The sequence below is a fragment of the Bidens hawaiensis genome, unplaced genomic scaffold (assembly GCF_021521415.1).
Source record: "Bidens hawaiensis isolate Kalapana, Puna unplaced genomic scaffold, B.hawaiensis_p1.1 tig00005482_1, whole genome shotgun sequence".
NCBI classification, from domain to species: domain Eukaryota; kingdom Viridiplantae; phylum Streptophyta; class Magnoliopsida; order Asterales; family Asteraceae; genus Bidens; species Bidens hawaiensis.
This window is the reverse complement of record NW_027491351.1, coordinates 1,667,673-1,687,308: the sequence shown is the minus strand read 5'-3', so window position 1 is coordinate 1,687,308 and position 19,636 is coordinate 1,667,673. Positions and strand designations below refer to the sequence as shown.

Here is a 19,636-nt window from a genome sequence, read left to right as displayed (position 1 = left end):
GCTCGTAAAAGACCATTTGACTGAAACTATAACGCTTGTTATAGGTCAGTGCAGTCATGGCAGACTGCATGGTCGCACCCATACCGTCAGTGCCCGCCTTCCTCCCGGACATGCACACGATCATGACGTGCATAAGGAAGCGCCACTGATCAAGAAGGAAACCCTTCCTCCTTTGGGTATCTCCTAATGGACCAGAGTAGCCCATTCGAAGAAACGCTCCATCACGAAAGGGAGCTACGAACTCTGTAGGATCGTCTCGAGTCTCGTCTCCGAACCGTAGCGCCACCCGGATCTGTTCAGAGTTGAACTGAACCTGTTGATTGTTCACCGTAGCTCTCATCACCGGGGGCTCAACACGGCAATCATATTCTACCGTCTCCCAGAAGTCTTCGATGTTCGGTAGAGATATCGGCAGTGTGTTTGTAATCGCGTGAAAAATCCTCGAGCGCAGGAGAAAAGTTATTATCTCGCGATAATCGTCAACGCCGCTCGCTTCCGGGTCAAGTGTAATGTACATGTTGTGACCCGGGAAGAATTGACGTTGGTTATCCCCATCGTCTCTTCCTGCACCTCCAGCACCAGCTATCGCAGCCATATCTGCAACAAACTAACCAAGTTAGAACGACACAAAGACATAGCACAAGTTCGCTTTGTTACCATGAGCGAAGTTGTGATAAACTCTGTATAGGCGAACTTAAAATTGAGGCGAAGTTGGGAACAACTTCGCTTCAGCTTTAAGTTCGTCTAATTAACACTAAGTAAAATTGATCTTAGGCGAAGTTAAAGTTAACTTCGCCTCATCACAACATCGCCTCAGGCGAATTTAAGTTCTGGGCGAAGTTACGGATAACTTCGCCTCAGGCGAACTTAAGCTTCGGGCGAAGTTACGGATAACTTCGCCTCAGGCGAACTTAAGCTCCAGGCGAAGTTACGGATAACTTCGCCTAAACCTTAACTTCGCCTGAATCTGAATCGGCGACAGTGAGATTCATGGAACAACGTGCAGTTGATGATTCGGATAGTTTAGACGATTAAGAACTCTTAACCACAAGTTTTAAGGACATGTTGATGATTAGTATGGTTATGAACACCTAACAACAAGTTTCAAAAATCGGTTTTAAAAAACCCGATGGTCCAAGGGTTTCGAAATCGGTCCAAACGACCCTTGATTAGCATGAAAGTACTTGTAATCTATGACTAAACGACATCGCGAACCTTTGAATGATTGAGGAATCTGGAAAAAAGAACAAAGATCGGATGATCGATAAGTTCGCTGATAATATTGAGTATAAGTTCGCTGTTAATATGAATAATGAACAGTTTTGACAAAAATATCCCTTATATAGGGGACCTGTTATACAGGCGAAGTTACGGATAACTTCGCCTAGGCGAAGTTATCCCCAACTTCGCCTGTTCAACAACATCGCCTATATATTTACACATTTTAACCTTATAATTTTAACATTTTTCAGTTAATTTATAAAACTTTCCTTTAAGAAATAAATGACATGATCAATTCTAAGTAACCAGTTAAAAAATCATAAAACTATCTAAGTACAAAAACGTAAAAAATTTAAAGTATAAGGGATCAAATTTCAGTCTCGCTAGGGACTGCTACGTTTTAGAAAAGATCCGAACAGGAATCATACTAACTACGTGACTGTCACATAGATCCGTGTTTAGCTGTATTATGACATATAGAGACAGGTTGTAAGCAGGTAATATACTTAAGATGGTTTTCATCGTTTCTGTGATACGAGTTAGGTTCAATTAATCCTTAAAATTTAAGTGGGTAACAACTCAGAAATATTGATGCCTCCTATCTATCCTCAAAGCGTATTTGGCTTTCCCCAAGTCACCCCGAATTGACTTCGACCCATAGTGTCTGATTAAACATGTAAGCACTCTTCTTCTGGTTCCCGTTCTTCTTCTTACTCAAAGATTGTGAAGTCTTGATATTGTCATCTCTAATATATTTCAATAACACCAAATATATATATATATATATATATATATATATATATATATATATATATATATTGAAATAAACATAGACTTCAACGTAGAAATTAACTGCAAGTCCCGAATCTGGATCACTGCAGTATCTTGAGACGCTATCTTCACGGGAATCAGAACACACATGGGCTCGTGTATGACTGGGTAATCGCTTTTCTGCCTTTCATTCGAAAAGATATATATGAAGACACGCAAAACTCTTAAGGAGTTTCCACGTAAAATCAAGTAAATTTAGTTTGTATCACATCTACTTTTACGCACCATTAAAAGTTACCATGACATACAATGATTGTCCTAAAGCCTTTTAAGCCTAATAACTTCACTAGCTAAGCACACAGAATTAGTATACTATCATTTTCCAAGGTTGGATCAATTTTCCGTTTAACATAGCTAACGAACTTCTTACGAAGTAACAGACTTGAAAAATAATTTCATTTCCCTTTTTCTTTCAAAATTTAAACAAAAAATCGCCCCGACCAAAACAAAGTCTTCAGGTAAACGGCTATCCCGAAGATCCAAAGGATCAGCTGGACCGACCACATACTAGTATGTGTCATTCTAACTAAATATGATCGACTAATTTTAAGCGAAAGAATGAACAACTCATCATAAACCGCCCCGGTCACTATCAGTAATCTGGTTAATGGCTATCCTCAAAATCTACAAGTAGAAAATGAAGACCAAAACATATCCGAAGACAAGTCCTTCAAACTAATGTAACCGACATAATTTTAAGCGATTAGTGACGTTTTTTTTTTTTTTGTTTTTTTTTAAATAACACAAGAAAAGCATGGTTACTCGGGATTGATCATCCCATTCAGTTCAATAAGGTTTTGAAATCTGGATTTGTCAAATGCTTTAGTGTATAAATCAGCGAAATTATCAAGCGTATCCACCTTTTCAAGAATTATCAGTTTCTTCTCAGCACAATCCGGTATGAAATGATGACGTATGTCAATGTGTTTAGTTTTACTATGTTTCACGGGATTGTTAGTTACTGAGATAGCACCTGTGTTATCAATGCAAATAGGAGTAAGTAAGAAATTCAGACCATAGTCGCGCAGCTGTTGTTGTATCCAAAGAACCTGAGAGCAGCAGTTGGATGCAGCCATGTATTCTGCCTCACAGGTTGAGATTGCGACTGAAGTCTGCTTTTTGCATTGCCACGACACCAATCTGCCACCAAGAAACTAACATCCTCCAGTTGTTGACTTCCGACTCTGATTGCACCCTCCATAATCAGAGTCTGTGTAAGCGACCAGCTCCAAGTCTCCTCCTCTCGGGTACCACAACCCCAGCTTCGGCTTGCCCTTGAGATACCGCAGTATCCTCTTTGCACCTTTCAAATGAGATTCTTTTGGATTTGCCTGAAAACGTGCACAAAGACAAACAGCAAACATTATATCAGGCCTAGAAGCAGTTAAGTACATTAAAGAACCTATTATCGCCCGATATTGAGTTGGGTCCACATCTGCATCACCGTCTACTTCAGCACCCAATTTGTGATTGACGCAGATTGGAGTATCATATGGAGAACTGTCCTCCATCTTGAAGCGCTTGAGCACATCATGAACATACTTCGACTGATGAATGAACATCCCGTCCTTCCTCTGATCAACCTGCAATCCTAGAAAGAAAGTTAGTTCACCCATAGCACTCATTTCAAACCTTTTCTTCATGACGGCTTCAAACTCCTGACACATGGAGACTTTTGATGCAGCAAATATAATGTCGTCCACGTAGACTTGTACCAGCAGGATGTCGCTTCCATCTCTTTTGAAGAACAACGTGCTATCAATTTTCCCTCTTTCAAAACCATTCTCGAGCAAGTAATCCGATAAAGTTGCATACCAGGCACGAGGTGCCTGATGTAATCCATACAACGCCTTGCTCAACCTGTACACGTGATATGGATAGTCTGGGTCAGGAAAACCCGGAGGTTGCTCAACATACACAACCTCATCAACTTTCCCATTTAAAAACGCACTCTTCACATCTAGCTGGAACACCTTCATCTTTTCATGAGCAGCAAACGCCAAAAACAATCTTATGGCTTCCAACCTGGCGACAGGAGCAAACACTTCGTTATAATCAATCCCCTCTTGTTGATTAAAACCTTTCACGACAAGCCTCGCCTTGTTTCTTATAATAATCCCTTTATCATCTCTCTTGCACTTGAACACCCATTTCGTGCCTATCGCATGCACATTCTTTGGTTTTTCAACCAAAGTCCAAACTTCCATCTTCTCGAATTGAGCCAATTCTTCTTGCATGGCTTCGACCCACGAGCTGTCCATTAAAGCCATTTGATAATTCTTCGGTTCAATCTGGCTTATAAAGCAGGTATACAGGCATTCATCGATTATTTTTGTCTCCTTAATGCTTGTATAAACACATGTATGTTCATTCAAGCTACTTCTCGTTAGTACACCTGAGGACACATCACCAATCACATTATCCAAAGGGTGATCTTTATGAATTCTCGTGGTCGGAACAGAACCGACATGCAAATTATCTTCCAAATTAGAAGAGATCTCATCAATGGTTGTTTCATGCTGAGAGTGAAAAGGATTGATAAATTCTTCTTCAGTTGAGGCAGCAGGGGTATCGATAGTGTTTGATGAGGAAGGTTGACATTTATCAATCAGTTGTCTTTGTAATAGATTTTCTTCCTCATCGAGTATCATCTTCGTCGCAGCTCTTTCTTCTTCTTCAGAAATCTCCAAATCCGGTACGTTAAACGACTTAAAAAGCTTAACATAGTCGAAAAGCTCAGCAGGTCCATTGCTAGGTTTTGGCGGTTGGTAACTTGTGATGTCAGTGTTACACACCACCTCCACCTTGCAAGTCGAAGTATTGAAGACCCGTCTGTTGGGAGTACCAACAACATAACCGACTAATATTCCTTCATCGGCTACTTCCCCAAATTTAGAATTTTTCTTCAAGATCGAACAAGGGGACCCGAATGGTTCAAGACCACTCAAGTTGGGCTTCCTTCCATGCATAAGCTCGTAGCAAGTTTTACCAAGTCTCTTAACGGTTAACACCCTATTCAGAACATAGCAGGCTGTAGCAACCGCTTCAGCCCAGAACATCACAGGAAGCTTCGAATCTGCCAGCATAGTCCTGGCTCCTTCAATTAAAGTTCGGTTCTTCCTTTCAGCCACTCCATTCTGTTGCGGAGTATACGGAGCGCTGTATTAATGTTCAATTCCTTTCTGAAGACAGAAGATCTCCATTTCAAAATTCTTGAACTCCGTACCATTGTCACTTCTGATGAACTTAACTGTTTTACTCATGACGTTCTCAACTTTAGTAATCAAATTCTTCACCATTTGAGCCGTCTCATCTTTCGATTTCAGAAAATATACCCACGAATATCGCGAGTAGTCATCAGTGATCACCAAGCAGTAAGAAGTACCTCCTAGACTTTGTACATTCACTGGACCGAAGAGATCCATGTGAATCAGTTCTAGAGTACTGGCAATTGAGTTGACCTTCTTGGTGAGATGGGATTTCTTGTGTTGCTTTCCCTTCTTGCATGCTATACATTTGTCTTCAAAGTTAAAACTTTTCAAGGGAACGCCCATCACAAGCCCATTTTTGACAATGTGGTTCATCTTCCGAAGATGAATGTGCCCCATCCTCCTGTGCCATAGTTCGGATTCTGATTCCTTGCCTTCGTCATTAAACATGATTCTCCCGTGGCCATTTCAGTAGACCTCATATCCATCACATAAGTATTTGTATCACGTGGAGCTTTCATCACTATCCACTCGTCTGGTATCTGAAAACCAGGCTTCAACACGATCGCCTCATTCTTCGTGAAGTGAACAGTATACTCCTTATCACAAATCTGCGACACACTCAGCAGATTGTGCTTCAGCTCTTCCACAAAATTCACATTCTCAAGTGTCATTTTCCCATTGGACACCGTTCCTCTCCCAGTAATTCTTCCTCCACTTTCACCAGCAAAACTAACTCTCGCTCCCTGAACAGGTTTTAAGTCGTGCAACAAGTATTTGTTGCCCGTCATGTGCCGGGAACAGCCGCTATCTACAATCCAATGACTGTGGGCAGCCCTGTTCAACTGTTCCAGCACAATAAAGCAAATGATTAGAATCTAGGGACCCAAGACCAATTGGTCTTGGATCTATACATCCCGTACTTCTGCTTTCCAAAGTTAGCATTTGGATAATTCCTATCAGTCCTAGTAGGAAATCTCCTTGGAAATTGAGTGTGAGACCTTCCAAACCTATGTACATTGAAAGTATTATATCTTGTGGTTTGGTGATTAGCATTGTAAAACTGAGGTTTGTTTCTTTGAAAACCTGAATTAGTTACATTTTGAAACTTTAAAGGGTTTTCATTTTTAACAGTATTAAAATTTCCATTAATCTTTTGCTCAGTTTTAATAGGCCTCATGCCTCTGAATTTAGGCGTCAGAGGACAATCTGCAACAAGATGTCCTATCTTATTACATCTAAAACAACACCTATATTCCATTTTCTTTTCAAATGTTGTTTTGGATGTAGAGGCTGTGTTAGCGGCCGTTCGTCTCACATAAGGTGGGACGTACGGGTTGAGTGGAGTATTCTTTTTAGAAGTTTTATCTTTTTCTCCACCAGTGGGTAACACTACCTTCTCTTTTGTCTTACCCGATTCGGACAACTTATCCGAATCCGATGAGACTGGACTCGTAACAGAAATATTTACACTTGAAACAGGCGAACTCGTTTCGCCATTACTAACACTTGGTTCTGAACTCGTAACCTTGATTGGAACTGTCTGAGGAACTTCAAAATCAGCAGATTTCTGTACACTAGGGTTAAAAGTGTAATTGTGGTTATACGGTGGTGGAACCTCGTGATAACCAATTCCTCCTCTCTTTGTAGAGGTACCTTGATCACTAACAAGGTGATCAAGAATAGCTGAGGAATTTCGGAACTGCTCCAGTTTTCGGTTTAGTTCCACCACTTTGACCTGGTGGTCAGCAATCTGCTTTTCTCGTTCAGCAATCAGTTTAGTCTTTTCTTCTAAAACCTCATAACTAAGATCAATAACTTCAATTTTTTCAGCAAGTTTAGTTTTTAAGCTTTTAACATCTTTTTCACACGCTTTAATTTTAACTTTGTAACTGTTTTCTCTTGCTTTTGTAAAGTGATGATCTTCTTTAAGAGTTTTAAATTCAGCATCTAAACGAACATACTGATCAGTTATGGTAGCAAGTTGCTCAGACAAATTCTCACATTTAGTACAAATAGATTTAGAACTTACCTCGGAGCGTTGATCATTGTTATCTGCCATGAAAGCTTTTTCTTTACCAGTAGCTTTCTCTTCTCCGGTAGTCTTCTCACGTTCTTCACTCTCAACCTTAGCCATATTTGCCTGCTCATTAGTTTCATTCAAATGCAGGTTCCAGTTGTATTCACCTGCTTCTCTGGACAACATGGCATTGATTTCCTTATTATTCCCAGTGTGCTGTGCAGGCCTGCCTTGACCACGTTCAACTCTCTCGTTTATGCAATCTTTGGCAAAGTGCCCGTTTTGTTGACAGTTATAGCACCTCACCTTAGACTTGTCGAACCCTGGCCTGCCACCAACAAACTTTCTCCCCGTCTTTCTCATGAACTTCTTCACTCTCCTCACTATCATGGCCATCTGCCATTGTAAATCCATCTCCTCCAGATCATCAGCATCGATCTGGTCATAGTCTTCATCTAGCACCGCCGGATCAACCACCTTTCCTTGAATATAGTTTTCATATGAAGCAATAAATGAAGCATAGAGGCCAAACTGCTCTTCAGCAGATTTGACGCTCATTGGCATCTTTGAATAATTATTGCTTGAGGAACTTGAAGATCCACTAATCTTGCTTGCTGACTGTTGAGTACCACTTGATCCACCCGCAACAAAGCAAACATCCCCATTTGAGTTTACTGACACTTGCCCCTCCTGTGAAGAATTGGCACCCGACTCACCCTTCGAGTAGTAGGCGGCAGAATCAGTCTTTGAACTTGTATTGGAGTTTGCTTTAGCTCCGTACATGCCTGGATCTTGAACCTGATCCATAGATGTTTCTTTTCTTACCATATTAAGCTCAAAAGTTCTGAGCTTGTTCACAGCGGTTTCAAGATCATAAGTAGGGAAGTCCTTGTCTTCCCTCATCAGTACAGTATACATCTCCCATTTTGGTGGGAGTGCATCGAGAAGTTTTTCCACAATCTCTTCTTCTCGGTAGGAAATGGAGTAGTTACTCAATTCAGTCATTAGATGATAATATCGAGTGATAATATCATCAAGAGATTCGTTCTTTAAGTACTTAAAGACTGAAAATTGAGTTTTAAGCAGCTTTATCTTTGAGGCCCGAATGCCTACATTTCTTTCGAATCTGCTCTCAAGAGCTTCCCAAAGCTCTCTAGCTGATGTATACTTTCTGAATGTATGGAGGATCTCCTGTGGAAGAGCCATTGTGATTGCAGCATGAGCCTTGCTTTCGGCTTCATACATCTTCTTCTCCTCTTCTTCCATTTTACTGTATTTCTTGATTTGGTCTCGACCCTCATACTCCATGATCGGTGGAATATCTACATCTTGGATGCATACCCACATTTTCGCATCCTGGTACTTAACATGCTGTATGAACCGATCCTTCCACGCAACAAAGTCGGTTCCCTTCAGCAGCCTTGGGGCCTTTGTAGCTGACCCCGCTTCAACTTCCATCTTGACAAGCTCTGAAATGTTGATTGACGACATCCTTCTTGAAGACTAAGAAACTCGAAAAATTCTGAAAAGGGCGAAGTTAGAAAAATTTCTTCGAAACAGTACTGTAGGCGAAGTTAAGGATAACTTCGCTTAAGTAATAACTTCGCTGGATCCTTCGTAAATTCGCGTAAATGGGCGAAGTTGAGAATAACTTCGCTTAGGATAAGCGAACTTAGAAAGTAAGCGAACTTGAAGAGAACTTCGCTTAACGAGGCGAACTTGAGAAGAACTTCGCTGAGTTAGGCGAAGTTGAGGAGGTAGGCGAAGTTGTGAATAACTTCGCTTCTCCTTATATCTTCGCTGAAACCCTACGAATCCTGACGGCAACTTCGCCTGATGAACAGCAACTTCGCCTGACGAACTGAAACTTTCTGCAGATCTGAAAAACGGATTTTAACGACGATTTTGACGGTTTGAAGGCTTGAACACACTGGTAGGAAGCTAGAATGAGCAAAAACACCACAAACTCGTCCCGGTAATACCCGAAATGAGACGAATTCTACACCCGCGTGAATATCCCGAACCACACAATCGAGCAAAAGCTCTGATACCAATTGTAGGTTCCCTGGACGGATCACACGAGATATCCCGATATACACAGGTGCGGAATCCCTGTGTAGATCGTTACGGACGTAGAATATAATCACACAAACACACGTACACACGATACGAACAAAACTCACGTTATATTGATAACTCGAACCGTGTTACTTACAGACTCACGTCAATAGACTCACGTAAACTGAACTCGATCAACCAAAACACTAACTGACCAACTGATTAACCCCTAAACCGTAAACAGTTAAACAATATAAATACACGACAACTTCGCCTCAGGCGAAGTTGTCTATAACTTCGCTCGTTCAACAAGTTCGCCTAGGCGAACTTGTCAACAACTTCGCTTGGTTAACAAGTTCGCCTAAGCGAACTTGTCAACAACTTCGCTTTTACAAACAATTACATAAACAATATTACAGACTCGATTACAGACATTAGACATATGAACTACTGACATCTATGCACCAACACGAGTCAATGGTGCCGTTTCGTTTTTCGTCGGCGATTTGGTTTTCGTTGATCGCTTGAGTTTGCGCGGATTTGATTTGGTCAATAAGATCAATTTGAAGTTCTAGCCTTAACGCTCGGACTCTCTTTGGCTTTTCGTGCTCTTTACCACTTAAGGCATCGGCCATAACGTTGGCCTTACCTTCATGATAGACAATTTCGCAGTCATAGTCGTTTAGAGTTTCCATCCAGCGTTGTTGACGCATATTAAGTTCTTTTTGATCGAATATGTGTTTTAAACTCTTGTGATCAGTGTACACGGCAAATTTTACTCCATAGAGATAGTGCCTCTATATCTTAAGTGCAAAGATTATGGCACCTAACTCTAGATCATGAGTTGTATAGTTCTTTTCGTGAACTTTAAGTTGTCGAGAGACGTAAGCTATAACTTTCTTGCGTTGAATTAATACACATCCCAAACCAGAATGTGACGCATCGCAAAAGACCACGAAGTCTTCAATACCTTCTGGCAATGCCCGTATAGGAGCTTGAGTAAGCTTTTGTTTAAGTTTATCAAACGCCTCTTGTTGCTTTGTTCCCCATTCATATTTAATGTTTTTACGAGTTAGTGAAGTTAAGGGAACAACGATTCGGGAAAAATTTTCAATGAATCTTCGATAGTAGCCGGCCAATCCCAAGAAACTTCGGATCTCGGTTGGCGACTTTGGAACCTCCCACTTTGAAATGGCTTCAATTTTAGTGGGATCTACTTGAATTCCGTTAACGTTTATTATGTGACCAAGAAATTGCACTTCGTGCAACCAGAACTCTCATTTCGAGAATTTCGCGTACAACTTCTCGGTCCTAAGGATTTCAAGTAAGATTCGAAGGTGAATTTCATGGTCATCCTTAGACTTAGAGTAAATAAGTGTGTCATCGATGAAAACAATTACAAATTTATCTAAATAAGGTTTACATATTCGGTTCATCATATCCAAAAATACGGCTGGCACATTACTGAGTCCGAATGGCATAACAGTAAACTCATAATGGCCATACCTTGTTCGGAAAGCAGTTTTAGGAATGTCTTCGGTTTGAACCTTGAGTTGGTGATAGCTGGAACGAAGATCAATCTTTGAAAAATAGCTAGCACCTTGAAGTTGATCGAACAAATCATCGATACGCGGAAGTGGATAACGATTCTTGATGGTAACTTTGTTGAGAGCTCGGTAGTCGATGCACATCCGCATGGATCCATCTTTCTTCTTTACGAATAATATTGGCGCTCCCCATGGCGATGAACTTGGTCGAATAAAACCTTTCTCGAGTAGTTCGTCAAGTTGTTTCTTCAATTCTCTCATCTCGGTTGGTGCGAGGCAATAAGGAGCTTTAGCGATCGGAGTAGTTCCGGGAATAAGATCGATTCTAAATTCTACTTCACGATCGGGTGGAATGCCGGGGAGTTCATTAGGAAAGACATCGGCATACTCGGAAACAATGGGAACATCTTTAAGTTCTTTGGGTTTTGATTCCTCGGTGACGTAAGCCATGAATGCTAAGCATCCTTGATTTAAACATTTGTTAGCCCTTAGCATAGAGATTAGGCTAACCTGGCCAGCGTCTTTATCCCCTTCAAATCGTATAGTACGTTTATCAGGGGCATGGAGTTCAACGGTCTTGTTGTTGCAAAGGATACGAGCATGATTGTCGGATAACCAATCCATACCCAATACAACATCAAAACCAGCAAGAGCCATGGGTAACAATTGAATAGGCAAAACATAACCGACTAACAAGATTTTTCCGTTTTTTAAAGCTTCGGAGATTTTAACAATGTCGCCATTAGCGGTTTCGACGCTTAGAGTTTTATTAAGTTTGATTAAAGGTTCGTTTAATAGACTACAAAACTTATAATCTATAAAACTTAAGTTGGCACCCGAATCAAACAAGACTCGAGCATAAGCGTTGTTAACAAGGAACGTACCGGTGATAGTTTCCGGCATGTCAGCCGCTTTCTTTGTGTCTAAGACGAAGACCCTTGCATTGCCCTTCTTGGGATCATTCTTTTGACCGCTACCTCCCGCACCACCAATCGCGGGCTTATTCTTGGGGCACTCAAAGCTAAGATGCCCCAACACTTTGCTGTTATAGCAGGTCATCTTTTTTTTCCAACAATCGGCCGTGGCATGGCCAGGTCGATTACATGATTCACACACTCGGGAAGCAAAGTTGCATCTTCCCCTATGATATTTCCTACAGATTTTGCATTGAGGGATGCCAAAATTGGAGCTAGACCTTCGTTGATCAACACCTTTACCCTTAAATCGGGTATCTCCTCCTCTCCTTGTGTCGTGAGTCGTCACGACCTTCTTATCTTCTTCTTTATTGCGGATCATTCCGCCCATCAAATATCCTGCTAACTCCATCGCGGAGTCAGCGGTTTGTGGCAAGTGCGATCTTACATGTCACGAATTTCACGTGGCAGTCCCCAAATGTAACGTGTGACTTTGCTGGATTCCGCAGTAACCAGCTGGGGCACTAAGCGACAATACTCGTGAAATTTCGTGTTATACTCACGAAGGTTTGTTCCGACAACCTTGTGAGCCAAAAACTTTGTTTGAATTTGATCTGTCTCGTGCATTGGACAGAACTTTGACATCAACAATTCTTTAAACTCATTCCACGTCAAACTATACATTAGCTCCCTTCCTCTACTCAAGATTAATGCGTTCCACCATTCGTGTGCTCCGCCCTTAAACATCAGGGCGGAGTATTGAATTTTTTCTTCTTCCGTACACTTACTTGTGATCACTATAGTTTCCATCTCTTTGAGCCACCTTACGGTATTGATGGCCCCTTTTTCACCGTAAAACTCTTTTGGTCCATAATACTTAAAATCTTTAAACGAGCAACCGCTTATCTTAAGTTTCTTAAATTCTTGTCTCATGCCTCCATCGGCATTTGATTCATGCATACTTTCATCCATACGGGAGGGTTTAGATCGGGGTTTAGAAACAGACCGTTGAGAAGGATGTTCAGATCGAGAATGTTTTGTTTGGGATTTATTTTTAGATGCTTCTCTAACAGCCTTATCGATCATTTGTTGTATTTGATTCATGTATTTTTCGGGAATCGGATCCTCTTGTGCTTTCTCGGGACCTTTCCCTTTAGCTTCTCGTTTCTCGGCTTCCTTTCGGGAAACCTAACGATTATCACTTTGTCTAGACATTTTCTTTTAACTCTTTATATTTCTTGGTCTGAAATTTTAACATGTTTTCTTTATTAAATATACTTTTTTATTTATTTCACATATATATATATATATATATATATATATATATATATATATATATATCACACAGTGATATATATCTTCACAACATCTTTATATATACCATTTAAGCGATATATAAGTCCCTATCCTTAGTACACCCTATGTTACATATTATACAAACAAACTATATTACACACATAAACTTTATTTCCACGCCATCCTCTTTTTCTTAATCTTTCATGTACTTCTTAACGATCTTTGTTAATTTATTGCATTTACGGAGAAGTGTTTCCCCCGTCTTTTTCTTCTTTTTCCTATCAACTGCAATCTTCTTCCTAAAATCATTGGTCTCATGTAAGGCTCAATCCAGGTGTTCCTCCTGTGACTGGGGATGTCATTGGGATAACTGTAACGTGGTGATGGATCATGGTATCCCATCATCACTACGTCAAAGTGGTTCTTTAGATCAGGATACGGGGAAGTAGTCACATCGGATTGGTAGTTGAAGAAAGTGTCGGCAGCCTTATTCTGCTCACGTATTTCTTTTGCTTGTTCTTCAACTGAGGGGATCTCACCATTGTACGGTGGAAAGCTTGATGGTGTTTTACCCTTGAGTTCTTGCAGAAATTGCATGTAGGGGTCAACAGAACCATAACTTGGGGTTTGTTGAGATTATGGTTCTTCCACCGGTGTCATCTCTTCATTCGGGTTGTCGGGAAATTCCTCTTCCTCAGGGTCAGTTTCCTCCTCGTGTTCCTCCTCTGGTTCTGCTTCCAGTTCTTCTTCAGTCATTGCCGGCATATGGATTTTCTCGTACGGCATAGTCACCCTCATCTTGGGCTTGTGAGATGGCCCTTTCTTGTTGAGGTGGGAATTGGCAGTATCCGTGGTTGAAGTGCCGGTATGCCACCTCTGTTGGTCGGAGTGACATTTCATCCATTCGGAAGAGGGAGATTTGGGTTCCTCCGTGATTGGTAAGTTTGCGAGGAAATAATATGACGGGTGTGGATTTGGTGGTTCATATATTGGATCTGAGTAATGGGGTGGAGTCTCCATGGGTTGATAGGTCAGAATTTCGGAAGGATAATATGTCGGTACCTCCGATGGTTGATACATAGGTAGACTTGTGGGATGATAACTCGAGTGTCTCGGCAGTTGGTACACTTCATGTGGTGTATTGTCCAAATGATAGATAGGACTTGGTTCCATGTTAGGATGTTGGCTAGGTCCTTCGTTGGAGTTGAAAAATGACTCGAAGTAATCCTTGCTCATGATGTCCTTGGAGAATTTGTAATACTTCCTTGCTCTTCTTGCTTCATTATCATAATACTTCATTAATTCTTCATAAGACATCTTTGGGTGGTTTAGAATGTAGAGAGGGAAAGAAAGGGTTACCAACCAATCTTATCCCTATTCAAATAAAAAAACTAATTATTTCCTATGCTTGGATCGAAGCTGGGGTATTGTTTTATGATACCCAATTCGCTAAGATCGATGGATCTGATACCAACCTGTCACACTCCCATTCTAGGCATAGGAGTATGAACCATTGTTGGTATCGTATTTGTAATTAAATCAGAGTTACGGTTTTAAGCGGAAGACTTTATAAAAACAAATGATCGATATTATAAATATTTACAATACAAAAGACGAGACGAAGGTCTCGTTTAGTTTTACTTGTTTATATGTTTTACAAAACCACCATATTTTAATATTTACAAAAGTTGTCCGAGCCATCGGATACTTGAGCTTCTTCGTCCTTTCAAGCTCTACTCATGATTACTTGCAAAATGTAAATAAAATACGTCAGCAACAGATGCTGGTGAATATGCTGACGCAAAAATATTTTCTTTACTTAATTACCCCTCGAGACCACGCAAGCCTCGACCCATCTTGGCTTAGGAATAATCAAGTTAAAACAATAATCATTATAAACTCGAGTCTCTGCACTAGGTCACCTCAGCGAAACACCGCAGCGTTTATGACATAACTTAAGTACTACAAACATACACATGTCCATTCCCCACTCGGACGTCACTTAGGTCCGGCCCATCTTGGCTGGAGGTCGTGACCAAGCGTGGTGCGATGTGCCCACCGCGTTTCACATATGTAAGGATCCAGACAAACGTATACCATAGCCTGAGGGCTGGCTTATACTCTTATTTACAATGTTTTTAGAGACACTTAGTCTCATGTAAAGTTTACACATAACACGTTTGTTTGTTTGAAAACAAGTTTGTAAAAGTGGGACGTATTCACCTTTTCAATGGAATCGGCTTCCAACATCGTCCGTTAATCTTCCTTCGCTATCTCGCACCTATAGTACGAGTATAACATTCACTAGTCGGATAAACGATACGGCTTAAGACCTTTAGTCTTATTTATCTCGATGAACCTTTAGTTCATTTTCTCTTTTACTTTTAGTTAAAAAGTAATCTTTATAAACCTTTAGTTTATTTATAAAACCTGACGTTTCTTCTTCTTTAAGAAACGTATTCTTTTCTTTATTATTTAAGTATACTCATTATACTTAAATAATATACTTTAATAAAAGAATAATCATATACATATATATATATTTTATCTTTCTTTCTTTATTTTCTTTGTTATATATTTCTGTGTTAATCATCGAGTATAATTTCCGACTTAGGGCATTAAGCCTTCATAATATTTTATTATTATTTGGTTGAACATCATGCCTACCTTTGTCGGCTCAATAAACCCTAGTCACTTGGGCAGCACCTTGACGCCGCTAGCTTTTCAATGCTCGCTTTGATCAACACTCTTTCACTTGGCACGCTTCTCAATACACCAACACTCTTTGGCACGCGCTTTGAGAAAATTGTCGGAACATCACCTTCTTCTTGTTTGGAATATCGTCGAGAAATGTCACGAATATCGAGGTTTCGGGGCACGTAAAACGAGGTGGATCAATGGAACGAATTTCGAGGTTAGGGAGAGAGTAGTGAGAGAGAGTAAATTTGTGTTTTGATGTGGGTTTGGGAAATGCCCGTAGCGCTCCTATTTATAGCCGAAATTTGACCCCATCGCGCTACGCGATGGGTCACTTGGCCAACCTATCGCGTAGCGAGATATAGGCCTGCTGTGTCAGACCTAGACCTGCCACGTGTTGACACGTGGCAGGCGCAGCCACACGTGTCAACACGTGGTGACACGTGGCAGCAGGTGCTGCCACCGTGTGCCACATGGCACACGTGTCACGTTGTGTCAGACACCCCATCGCGGTACGCGATGGGTGTCTTTCTTGACCCTATCGCGTAGCGCGATGGGTCAGAAAGACAGATTTTACACTTTAGCCCCTGAGGTTTAGAAATTGGCAGAATTGGTCCCTTGACTTTGGAAATTTTACATTTTTGGCCCGAAATTTACGTGATGTTACACTTCGGTATTCACTATGTCAGGCACCAATCTAGACATGCGGTTAAATTCGGTAGTATACTCGTGGTGTGTCATCTTACCTGCCTTCAAGTTCAGAAACTTCATCTCGGCCCTTTCAACTTTATCATCAGCACAAAACCTTCTCATCACTAACTCCTTCAGGTCATCCCATCTCATCTCCCCATGTTCTTTTGAGTCTTTCTCTGCTCCACCGACTCCCACCAGTACATTGCTTCATCTTCAAACGATTGGATGGCATAACCCACTGCTTGGTCAGGACGGCACTCGCTAATTCGGATAACCTTGTCCATGGCGGTAATCTATTGGAAAGTAGTGATTGCATCTTCTAAACCAGTCAGCTTTGGCGGGTCGCAACCTTTGAACGCCTTGTAGTTACACCCACCACGGCCTCTCTTCTCTCATCAACTTTCACAGATCGAACTTCGCTCGAATCACCTTCTCCATCATCAGCTTTCTTACCATTCTCTCCAGACCTCTCAGCAGTCCTTGCATGGCTCCCAGTAGACTTTTCAGGTTGCAGGTTTTTCACTGCATCAGCTACAGCTTGAGAAATGGCTACTTGAACAACATGGTCAAGTTGATACCCTTCGTTGTTGCTCGTGTTCCGTCCAGCTTCACTTCCTTCTTCCCTTGTGTTAGTAGCTGATTCTACAGAAGGTTCTCATACAATACGCGGGCTACCACGACGTCCAGTGCAACCTCCTCGACCGACGACCTTTCTTGCTCCAGTCATTCATATTCTATAAGGAAACACAAACATCATCACTCAAGGAACTATTTAGTACAAGGATAGTAAGATTAACAGGTAATAACAGTGGCCAGCTGTGATTAGCTGATCACGTTACTCTCCGTGTCCTATACACTTCCCTTCGTGAGTCCACTTGTGCTAGTTCTACTTCTAACAGTTAGACAGTAAAACGGTTCACATAATCATATACTCCTATCTCTAGCATTTAAGCTAACTTCCTTACACATTCTTACATTACATGTGAAATTAATCACATACTTTACCCTTACTTAGCTTGCTTGAGTGACACATGGATTTCTTGAACTGGCATCTTCGTTCTTTTCTTACTTAAATCCCATTCTCTGTTCGAGTCTAAGCATGTAGGATGCTTAATTCTCTCAAACTTATGCTCTGATACAAACTTGTAAGGCCCCGATCCCGGTGCGCTACTTGGACGTTGGGTTTACTCATAAACACAGTTCTAAATGTCAGAGTTAATTAAAAATTTTCGCGGAATAAATAAAACTTCAATCATTCATTACTAACATTAGATACTTGTCTTCAAAACAAAACATAAATGGTTTACTTAAAGCATCATGACAAAACTTCTTTGGATGCCAGTCCCTTCAATCCTGCCATGTGTCCTTCTCTCAAGCCAACTGCTTCAGTCTATTCACCTGCGTGCATACTAAAAGTTAGCTACGATGAGTGAGTTCTACTTAATCAGGCAACATACATTCATACATTTACTTTCATGTACACATCCGTAGATACATGTTGTATACTTTACATGATACCTTTCTTTCCTACGTTCATACATTCATTCATGCATTCTTTCGTACTACCACACTTTCATACTACACACATACTATCTTTACCATCTCAGATATTATTAGGGTATGCTCCTTTTTTTCTCTATCTCAGATATTATTATGGTCTGGTCTCTTTCTCCTCTATCTTAGATATTATTAGGGTATGGTCCCTTTCTTCTCTATCTCATATATTACTAGGGTCTGGTCCCTTCTATCTCAGATATTATTAGGGTCTGGTCCCTTCTTTCCAAACAATCATACCTACGCTTCTTTACACATACATTCTATTATATACATTCATATATATATATAGATATATTCTTAATCATTCATATATCATTCATGCATCTTATGTAAAACTCACCTTTCCTGGCGATACGTGCAATATCCGAAGATCATTTACGTACCGACAAGCATACATTCATAATATAAATATAACTATCACATCTATCATTAGGACATACACTTACCACTTAAGGTAAGTGTATTAACATTCACATTGAGTATGCACACAACCCTGAAAACATAACAAGGAAATGAGGCTAGAAACTTACCTACGTCCTGTTACGTTCACCGTTAATGGTTATTCCTTTCTTTAGCTGTGCGTGTCTAACTGTTTAATAAACACAATATTAATTACCGCTCTAGACTTTCTTAACTGCTTGCTTAATTTATCTTAAGTGTCGAAGTCGGTTTAACTTCATTAATCTTTGACCAGTTAGTTAATCGTTACTCATTAGTCTTTAAAGGTATCTTTCATTAATTAATAAAGTCTAAGGGCTTCCATGTAATTAAAATATTTTATTCTAAGTCGGGGGACCTTTCTGTCATTTTATCAAACTTCATTCGTCCTTTGACCCTTAAGGAATGGGGGCTCATTCGTTGGCTGGACTAACGGATGAGCATCTAACGAACGTGAGCTCATTCGTTAGTCTGATATAAAGAATGACCTCTCAACGAAAGGGTTCTATAACGAATGGGCTACTCATTCGTTACTTCATAACGAATAGGTCTCTCATAACGAATGGACTCATTCGTTTGATATGGCTAACGAATGGACCTTCCAACGAATGGGGGTTCATCCATTAGTTCTCCACAACGAATGGCAGTTCATTCGTTGTTCTTTCTTAACGAATGGGCATAGCGAATGGCTTAACGAATGTAACTCGTTCGATTCTTTCTTAACGAATGGGCATAGAGTATGGAAGTTCATTCGTTACACACGCCTAGGGTTAGGTCAAAGAATTTCAGAACATTCCCTGACATTCCCTAAACCTTCCCCTATCGCCGGTGCTGCCTTTCTGGCGTCGTCATCACCGGAAAACCGGGATCTCGCCGGAAAAGCGAGATCTCACTTGTTTTTCCACCTTTCTTCACTGTTTTCGTCCCGTTTGATCCGGACCTGAGCTAGGGTGACCCCTAAGTTCGTCTTTCCATTGGTTTATACCCGATTCCATCCGGACCTCGTGACTTTAACGGTTGAGGGTGTCGGTTCATCGTTTCGCGATTAGATCTAGCGGGTTTGGATCCATATAAGATCATACTATCATACCTCGGATCAATGCTCGGTTTTTCCTTTTTGGTTTCGGCTAGAGAAAGAGAGAAAGAGGGAGAGAG

The 19,636-nt window shown here is 40.8% G+C and overlaps 1 long non-coding RNA gene across 1 annotated transcript in view; it reads right to left on the bottom strand.

The window, feature by feature from the left end:
• Positions 1 to 19,636, bottom strand: part of LOC143629933 (uncharacterized) — a 49,791-nt gene that overhangs the window by 26,850 nt on the left and 3,305 nt on the right. The window lies entirely within an intron of this gene.